A 9,362-nucleotide genomic window follows, 5' to 3' on the forward strand; every position below is an offset into this window, starting at 1 on the left:
TCGGGAATGCTATTCTTGTGTGTTCAAAATTCTATATGGATGAAACAGAGGCAGTATAATGTCCTCATAAGTCGATATCAGGCCCTTGTAGAGCAAAATTTAGTGATTTGGTCTAGACAACCAAAAATGTAATGGCCACATCATAGCTGGACTGGCCATCGGGCATACCGGTTGGCTGATGGCGATTTTTTGTTTTTAAAATATTTTTTTTTATGGTATAAACAATGAAAGGTGGTGGATTGGCCAGATGCTGGCCGATATGTAAAAGTAACTCGGTAACCAAATTTTTGGTGGCTGTGGCGGAGCTGCCACAGAGGCCAGCAGGTGGATGAGGGAAGTGGGAGGCAGGAGGAGGAGAGACCCGAGGCGCCGCCGGTCCGAGTGTCAGGTGAACTGAACTTCAGGTAAGAAGTTATGACCTGCAGTCTATCTGGGTCAGATATAAACCAAGTTTAGGTGGAGTTTATTTTCGTTGTGCTGACTTTTTACAGTCAGTTACAATAATGTACTGCGTACTAGCTGCTGAGAGTCTATGGGCTATGATGTTGCTGACAGTGAACTTTATTTTATTCATAAGGTTAGTTAGTAGAGTTGCCAACCGTCTGTAAAAAACGAATCGTCCCGCATTCAGAGAAAATATTACGAGTTTCGTGGAGCTGAAAAGAACAAGTTTGTCCCGGACTTCAGCTAGAATGAAGAAGACACAAAGCTGGAGTTATTCTGCGTCTTTACGCTGTCAGCTGCCTCTTCTTCTCTCATTCTCTCCCTCCCTCTCCTGTTTCTACTTCAATCATGAAACTGATCAATGATCAGTCTTGATGCGTGCTTAATCATCCAGGTAAGTAAATCCCAAAAGGTTGATTCTGTTCATCTGGACATTTTCAGTTGGAGAAACGTTTCGTCACTCATCCAAGTGACTTCTTCAGTCTCAGCTGACTGCAGGTTTCCCCAACCTTATAAACACACGTGAGTGAAGTTGCCCCCCTACCTTCTTCAAATCAAACAAAATTGATGTCAAACATTTGTCCTGCAAATTATTTTGTTTGTGCAGGTTATGTTTCCCTAATTTTATAAACAGTACATGTACAGTGAGAGAGAGATGTTACATCTGTCTTCACTTGCATCCCAGTCATAGAAGCGTTGGAGGTAGTTCATAAGAGATTACAGGATCATCCCAACCTCAGCAACAGGACCACTCTCAGCACTGATCAGTTGTGTTTGCTTTTGGAACTGTGTCTTAATTCCACCTATTTTGCATAAGGGTCAGTACAGGCAGAAACCTAGGTGTGCCATGGGTTCCCACAGGCCCCTGGTCAAAGTCACCAAACCAGTTCGTAAGCAGGTACAGGTGTGGCCAGAAGGGTCCTCAGAGGCACTGCAAGACTGCTTTTCCACCACAGGCTGCCACACACGACAACACCACAGACTTTCAGGAATATACAGAAACTGTTACTGCCTACATCCCAAAATGCATCGATGATGTCACAGAGACCAGGTGTCACGGGTTGCTTAGAGGATCCACTCGCAGGACTCATGAGTAGCGTTTAAACAGAGACGGTTTATTTACAGATCTTCACCAAGTGTATGTACAGACAGTGTGGGGTTAGTGCTATATACAAGACGTGAGGGGCAGGGGTCCAGGGCTCCAGGGAAAACAGGGAAATTACACACGCACTCAGTTCAACCTCTCTCTTCTCTGCTAGCGACCAGTCACTCCTTCCACACTCCACACGGGGAAACACGGGGAATCTAGGAACAAAGAAACACTCGTTAAGTCTCTGAGACAGAGGCACAGGAAACTTGAGCTAGACGTGTACTGACTAGAGCCTTCACAATAATCCAGCGTTGAACAGCTGATCTCCTCCTTCTAATATACCAGCTGGTCTGATGAGGCCCAGGTGTTCCCAATCCAGGAAGGCGTGGACCGAGGGCGTGAAGCCGCCATGAGTTCCGCCCCTGCAAAACAGGGCAGAGAAGGAGAGAGGGGGAGAGAGAGGGAAAAAGAGAAGAGAAGGAGGGCTAGGAGTGGAGAGATTCTGATCAGCACCTTGCCGATCCTGCAGGTCGTGACACCAGCAGCACAAACGAAAATTTTTGCAGCACAAACGTTTGATACCACTTTTGTTGGATTTCCACTCACTGGAAGACTGCAATTGACTCACACTCTCTAACTACACAAACAGACTGCATGAATTCAGATACCACCATGTAGTATTTCATTTATTATGCTGTAGTAACAAGTGGTACACTTACTGGAAATGACATTTGCAATGGTTGACTGATATTTGCAACATGTCCTGCAAATTGTAAATATCATGTCAAAAATAGAAACATTTTAACTTAGACTAAACAAATGCCTAGTGGCAGCTAACAAGCATCTGTTGGTAGCAAGCTTGTTAGCACTGACATCGTCATTGTGGCTGATGATATTTTGTACTTATGCAACAGCTTTTGGTGGATTTTTTTTCTCTACAGCTCTTATAGATAACCATTTCCCGGTAGTTCAATTCTGTTGAATTGTCTGTTTAGCTATCAGTTATGCTCATCAGTTCCAGTTGCCCTTATGGTGCAATCTGATGATATCAGTCCATGTACTTGAGGAGGAATATAGTAGCACAGTTTTCAGCGTGGATATGAAAACTACTTTTATTTTTCTTGTAGAAAAAGTTCTCTCTCACAAGTAACTTTGTAACATAGGCATGTGTGCATATACGGAGTATGAGCATCAGAATGATGCATACATAGCTGATAGTTGAATATGAGGTATTATTGTTGTGTTTTTCATGTGATGACTGCTAAGCAGTTTGAACCTCTGCTGTCTGCATTCAAGGTCTGAAGTGTTGGGCTTGATGATGCTTGTACAGCTTTGCTCTGCTCACTGTGTAGTCTCATCTCATCTGGGCCATGATGGTCGTTTTACATTATACAGTTTTGCAGGCAGATAAAAGACACCATTATTTGTTAAAGATAAAGAAATTGTTTTGCATGTAAAGAAAAGCATTTCACTCTCACATTGACAGAATGCTGTTTCGTGTCAAAGCACTGTGCAGATATCATTTGGGGCCAGGGGAATTTTTCCAACCTCAGAAACGAGTGTCATATTTTGCAGTGAGTTAGCATTTCCAGGTAGGTCAGCCCTGGGCCACATTTACTTTGTATATTCATTTTGATTTCTTTGTTCTCTTTAAATGCACTTTAAGAAATTAATCATGCAATAAAAATCAGATAAGGGCAGCCTGACGTCTACTTTGATCACACAAACATTACATAGAAGTAAGTCGTGGATAGGTATGGACTTTGAGCTTTACTTTACTTCATTACATATTTATATTTATTACATAAAATTATACTACAGTATATTTCAAAATAACTAACCTGTCAAATGTGACACGTTTGTGATCTTTAGAATCCCCGTACAGCGTACAAACAGAGGCAACCACATTTTAAGCACAACTTTAAAAATAAAAACATTTTATAAAAGTTTGGCCTTATTTGACCCGAAGAAGAGATCAGATGCCCATATTATTCCCTAAAGGTATACTGTATATACTGTGAATTTAAACAATGGCAGTAAGAAACCGTTTTCGATACCTCTGCACGAATGATCAGTTTCATCAAAACCTTCTAGGAAAGAATTGAGAAATAGCAGAATATTTTTTGACATATAGTCTTTGTTTAGGTTCCCCATACAAATATTTAGTACGGGTTTATATATTTCATTTTTAAAACGTTAATTAAAACACTAAATACATACATTTAGGATACTTTGTTTCTAATTGTGTTTGGAAAATTCTCACAAGCGAACAGTTGGAAGTGTTTGGAGTGAAAAATATCAATTGTTAGAAATTTGTTCTAAATATAATTTCAAGATGATTTCCTGCCGACTGAGTTCATTGCGAATAAGCGGAAGAGACTGGATTGACGCGGGCGGTGCTCAGACTCGGGGTGACTTCAGGTAAACTCTGCACTGGGAGGTCCCCTGTCTGCGACCACACCGTTTAGGAACTCTTTGGAGTTTATCTGCGTAAATTCTGTTTATAAAGACAAAAGCGTAGAAGACCGCTTTTCACAAACAAGCGGATGGAAATCAAGGAACAACGCAACCTACGTGGGTTTCCCGTGTTGAATAAACTTTCCATCCACGCTTTACTTCGTGCTCCGATTTAATGCCCAACAAAAACAGGTGAGCACAGAATGATGTTATTACGTGAAAGGATTATTCTGGAATAAAGAAAAGTTCTCCTGATAAGACAAAGTCGGCTTGCATGCTTCGAGAAATTTCACCGAACGCGGAAATGATGGCTAAACGCCTACATTTATGGTGTCTGTAGTTTTTCCGTCTGCATAGCGGTTTCCGTTTGATCAGCAAACGTAGAGGGGGATTCACAAACGGCACACACTGCCGGTGTTCTGGAGAACAGGGCAATTCTAAATGTTAGCTGCACGAGGCTGGACACGGATGACCCATATGTAGGTCGAATGCTGATTGATTGATTGATAAGTGGGCCGGAATAAGGAAGATCAACACAGATCTAAAAGTACAGCATGAAATGCACAGGCAGTGGTGGAATGCATATTTTTTCATTGTTTTTGAACCCTCTTTTTCGCTTCTGTTTTTTGTTTGTTTGGACATCACTCATCTGTGCAGCTAGACTAACACTACACGTTGACTTCCTCATTGGAGTGTGGTGATCTCTAAAATGGAAAAAAGGCCAAGAGTTGCTCCTAGGCTTAATATTTTGTTATAAACAGCGAAAACAAGCAGAACTGTTGTACACATCTGATTACCACAGTTTTCAAGTGTTATATTACAAGTGGAAGTGTTCTCTGCATTACACTCTATGAGTGTCTGTAGACTGCTTTCTCCGCTCCAGCATAAAACAAGTTATCAGGTTCAGTAGCCTATGTAAAACATTTCGCTGAACCTAAAATACAGAATCTTTAACAGTGTACTCTGGACAGGGGCGTTTTTAGCCCATTTCTGGCTAAAGCACCCCCAAAGATTTCTTACTTTTTTGACAATATTTGGTACAGGATATTGTCTTTTTTGTGTGTGAATAAATAACTGATATATCTAGAACTACTCTTAAAACATTAATAAAACACGTAGTCAATGACTCCGGATCATACACTAACCCATTCCTTTTTTTTCTTTTTCTTTTTTTTTTGTTGTTGTTCTTTTTTTTTTTTTTTTTTTTTGTTCTTCTTTTTTGATTTAAATTCCTAAGTGTTTATATGTTTATTCATAAGTGAATTGATCCATGGGTGTCAACGATTAGGTTTCTGCAGTCTAAAACGCAAAGTTAACAAAACAAATACTTTTTTCTAATAACTTTACGTTTTACCTGCCCACAAAAAAACCTGACCACCCAATAGAACCAAATACTTTTCCAATTAAAAAGAGTAAAAGTTAGATCAAGCGCCTTTATACATAATTATTAATGCAGGAATTTCCAAAGATTATGTGGGAATCCAAAGCTTGCTATTGGTTCGAAAGTTATTCCTCAGACTACATTATAAATGATCATAAAATTACATTTTAAACGTTTTGATTTTCTGTTGTTTTTTTTTTTATTTATGTTTTTTTTAGACATATAGCATGGTTTCAAAACCCGATTGTGGCTGTTTTTGTATTTGATGCCTATCTGAGGCCTACGTAACAATTACCATACTTGATTCTCTACACACTTCTTGTGCAATTTTCCCATTGTTCCCTTCCAGACGATCATTATCCTTATTGTTCTAGTGGGTCCTCACTTAACTGACATCGGAAGTCCGCTAGGTTATCACGACATTACATGTAGAAATCTATTTAGAAATGATGCCCTGAAAGAGTGAGATTTGAAGAAAAACTGCGTCACAACCTCAGAAGAGCAAATAAGCCCCACAGACTCCCATACGATTCTACTTTTTATTCATCCTAAACTGACCATACGCAGCCTTTGCCCCCGTAATAGAATGAATGATAGGTCCCAATTGATTACGCTTTCTATTGGTTTAATATTTATATTCCTTTCACTCTTAGCGGGAATTATAACGAGGACAAAACTATCCACTGCAGATTAAACTGCAATTGAGCTTTTCAGCATCAGGGGGAGTGGAAAGGGGATACAGCGGGAGGAGTAATAAGGTAGATAGTGTAAGCGCAAAGGGAAAATAGAAGATTGAACCAGTCTTGTCTGGCAGCAAAAGAAACTGGATTTCCGCTAAGACGGGGATTGCCGAAATAATGGAGCAGGATTGCAAGTTGGCAAAAAGCAACAAAAGAATACCCAACCAAATACTGGTCAGAAGGAAAAAAAAAAAAAAATGCAATAGTCATGAAGTTTGAAACCCCTGTGATACATATGCTGAGAAGAAAAAAGAAAGCAAGCCAGAAGAGAAAAGCTGAGAAACTACAAAGAGTACATAGAATAAAACCATTCAACACATTTGATTATGGGTATATGACCAGCTTTTAAATATTTAAAATACTAAATATGTATAAACATGTTGGGTGCCAGCCACATAAGCTATAAAATATGTTAAATCTACTATATTCATACCACTGACAATAACATGACCTAGCTATGCCCCTATGCAGGCCAATTACATAGAAACACAGCTCTAATGGTCATTGACCACTAATACTAAGCCAGTCGTTGTAATTCTAGTTACAAGCCGCAATCGTTTTCCTGTTTTTGCAGCGACTTTTTATTATTAGACCTTAAGCCTTTATGTGAATTGGTTGTTATTCAGGTGCGAAGCCCATAAAAAAGTAAGGTCGTATGATTATTTATAATTCTATTATGTTATATTTTGTGATCTTTTCGTATTATACACCCATTAGTGACTTTTATAAACCTTTATTTTTGCAGTTAAAAACAATCTCATTAACATTAAAAATGTCTTTTGTAAGAGTAAGCTGGCCAAGAGGACAGCAGAAATGGCAGCAAATATTACAATAGTTCTGTAAAAATATTTTAAGTAGGGATAAAGGACCGGATTGGTTATAATGTAAGTACAATAACACAGAGTTGTGAAGATACTTGAAAAACTGATAATTTTTTAATTCTATATATAACCCCTTTGTAAACCCTGTTCACCGAAGTCTATTTACGAACATACGTAAAGATATTACACATAAAAAAATACACGGAAACATTGGAAATCAGTTTTTGGCAGACAATCACTTTTTGGCACAACACCGGCCGGTCGGTTCTGACATAAACGGTAGTAACCAGACCAAAAAGCAGCGCACATTTCGGTGCTTTTTTTTCCTGAGATGTCATACACTTTGGATTCTAGCCAATCATTTTACCTTTGCAAGCGTAGTAGGCGGGCCCAGGTACGTACGTTCTTTTAGAGCAGAGCTACAGATTAAAAATGTTTTTTTTGAAGTATGACAGTAAGCTAGCAGAATTTTTTGTAAATCTGAGAAATGCCCAAGTAAAGCGGTCCAAAGTGGAGCTATGTGGTGATCTTCATTCAGTGCAAAGATGCAAACTCAGGCAGCCTCAAACAGATAGTTGGTAGATATGTTGTAAATACGGTGTGATAAACTATGCATAAACCAGAGGTTATACACCTCGAATTCTGATGTGTAAACAACCTTGTTTGACGCATAAATTGCGTTGGGTTTTTAAAGAGGCCGAGAAATCCTGCAGCCCTGTATAGTCCGATACTGGGCTGGCACGTGATACCTCTACTTACGACGTATTCGTTATTTTATTTTTTTTTCTTTATCTTGCCTTTTTCTTATTTCTTTTGTGTGGCTGTTGTTTTGTTTTTCTTTTTTCTTTGTTTTTTTTATTTTTTTTTATTCTGGTTTCTCCTATCTTTTTGTAGTTGTTTTTTAGTGTCTTATATTTTTATTTTCTATGTTAATTTTCTTTTCTCTATAGATGTTTGTAGAAAATATGTTGTTTTTTTCTTCGTGGCTCCCCCAAGACCTGAAGAGTAGAGTCCTGGCCCCTAGCCCTGCCAGTGTAGCAGAAATGATGACGGATGATGATGGCAGCAGCAGCCGTTCTTCTCTGCGTGAGTAGCTTAATGTTGTTGAGTAGGCTAACCACGTTATTACATTAATGCATGTAAGGTGAACTAGCAAACACCATTCGTAGTTACATGCGGCTGTCTTCTTGTTTGATGGCAGGTACTCCCTTCACCCTGGCCAAAAAGGCTAAAATGACCAAAGAAAAAGTGGAAAACAGCTAAACATGAGAGGTTTTTGGACAAAGTTTGTGTTTTTTCCATTGTTTAAGCACTGCTTCCAGCCAAGAGTGATACCATATATGCCCCATAGCTGCAGAAAAGGCTAACATTGTTATCTTTTTACAAAAACAGCTGAACATGAGAGGTTTTTGGCTCAATAATCACACGGTTGCTGTAACAGTTCATTCAACCGCTGCAGCTCTCCCGCTGGCAGCCGTACACATCACCACCACCAAACCTGCAGCGGCATCACAGAACATGCCCTGCCACATACCCCCATCGCCCGCTTCACCCCACCCCGCGAGCAGGCGAGGGAATCGGCCCGGCCCAGCGACAGGGAAGTGTTCACTCTGGTGGTCGCCCGCGACTCCAGCGGAAGCCCGGGAGCTGGCCTGATGGCCACCCATGTGGCAAGCAGCGGCGGCGCAGCAGCAGTGGAAGTGAGCCAGGGCTCAGAGGCAGCTGGGCGGACAGCATGCCACCCTCAGGCAGGACCTCCGCGCACCTCGACCTCATCTCCAGCTTGGCAGGTCCCGCTGGCGCGCCAGCCTCCGGCTCACCCCGAGCCGCGCGCTGTCCACCCTTACAGTGATCACCCGGTTGCTGTAACAGTAGCCTACATTCAACGGCTGCAGCCCTCCTGCTGCCAGCTGTACACATCAACACCAAAAACAACAACAGCACAAGCAGCGCACAGGTTTTAAGCCGCTGCATCATTGTAGATGCAGTGAAGGTGAGTCCATCTCATCTGCAGCAGCATCGCAGACCACGGCCCGCCACAATAATAAAGCATTTTTTATTTAATTATAAATAAATTATTTCTCCTAATTATGTCCTGGGTTTTAAGTAATTAATAATACAAAAGGAAAAATCACAAAAAACACTTAAGGTCATGAAAATTAATTGCGATTTAGCAATTCAATGAGGCATCCACCTTATTTATTGAAAAGTATCGGTATTGGTATCGGCGATACTGGCCCGTATTTACTTGGTATCAGATCGATACCAAAATATGCAATATCGCACACCACGTAGGGCACAAGAGCCAGAGCAGGGGCAAGGCGAGCTGGAACAAACCATTTTGGGAGGGGGGTATCTATACTTTTGTTGTTAAAATATTACATCTCAACCAAGTACTGCATGCTTTCTATATTTTTTGTAGTGTATCG

At 40.5% G+C, this 9,362-nt stretch overlaps 1 protein-coding gene across 1 annotated transcript in view; it reads left to right on the plus strand.

Moving 5' to 3' along the window:
- Positions 1-3,901: 3,901 nt before the first annotated feature.
- LOC106633551 (beta-1,3-galactosyltransferase 2) overlaps positions 3,902-9,362 on the plus strand; it is a 23,739-nt gene continuing 18,278 nt past the window's right edge. Inside the window, exon 1 of the mRNA XM_042227313.1 lies at positions 3,902-4,183. The gene's annotated coding sequence lies outside the window, so the exon portion shown is untranslated. The remainder of the gene's footprint in view (positions 4,184-9,362) is intronic.

Source organism: Haplochromis burtoni, unplaced genomic scaffold, assembly GCF_018398535.1.
Source record: "Haplochromis burtoni strain Fernald_Lab_line unplaced genomic scaffold, NCSU_Asbu1 Contig_253, whole genome shotgun sequence".
Taxonomy (NCBI): domain Eukaryota; kingdom Metazoa; phylum Chordata; class Actinopteri; order Cichliformes; family Cichlidae; genus Haplochromis; species Haplochromis burtoni.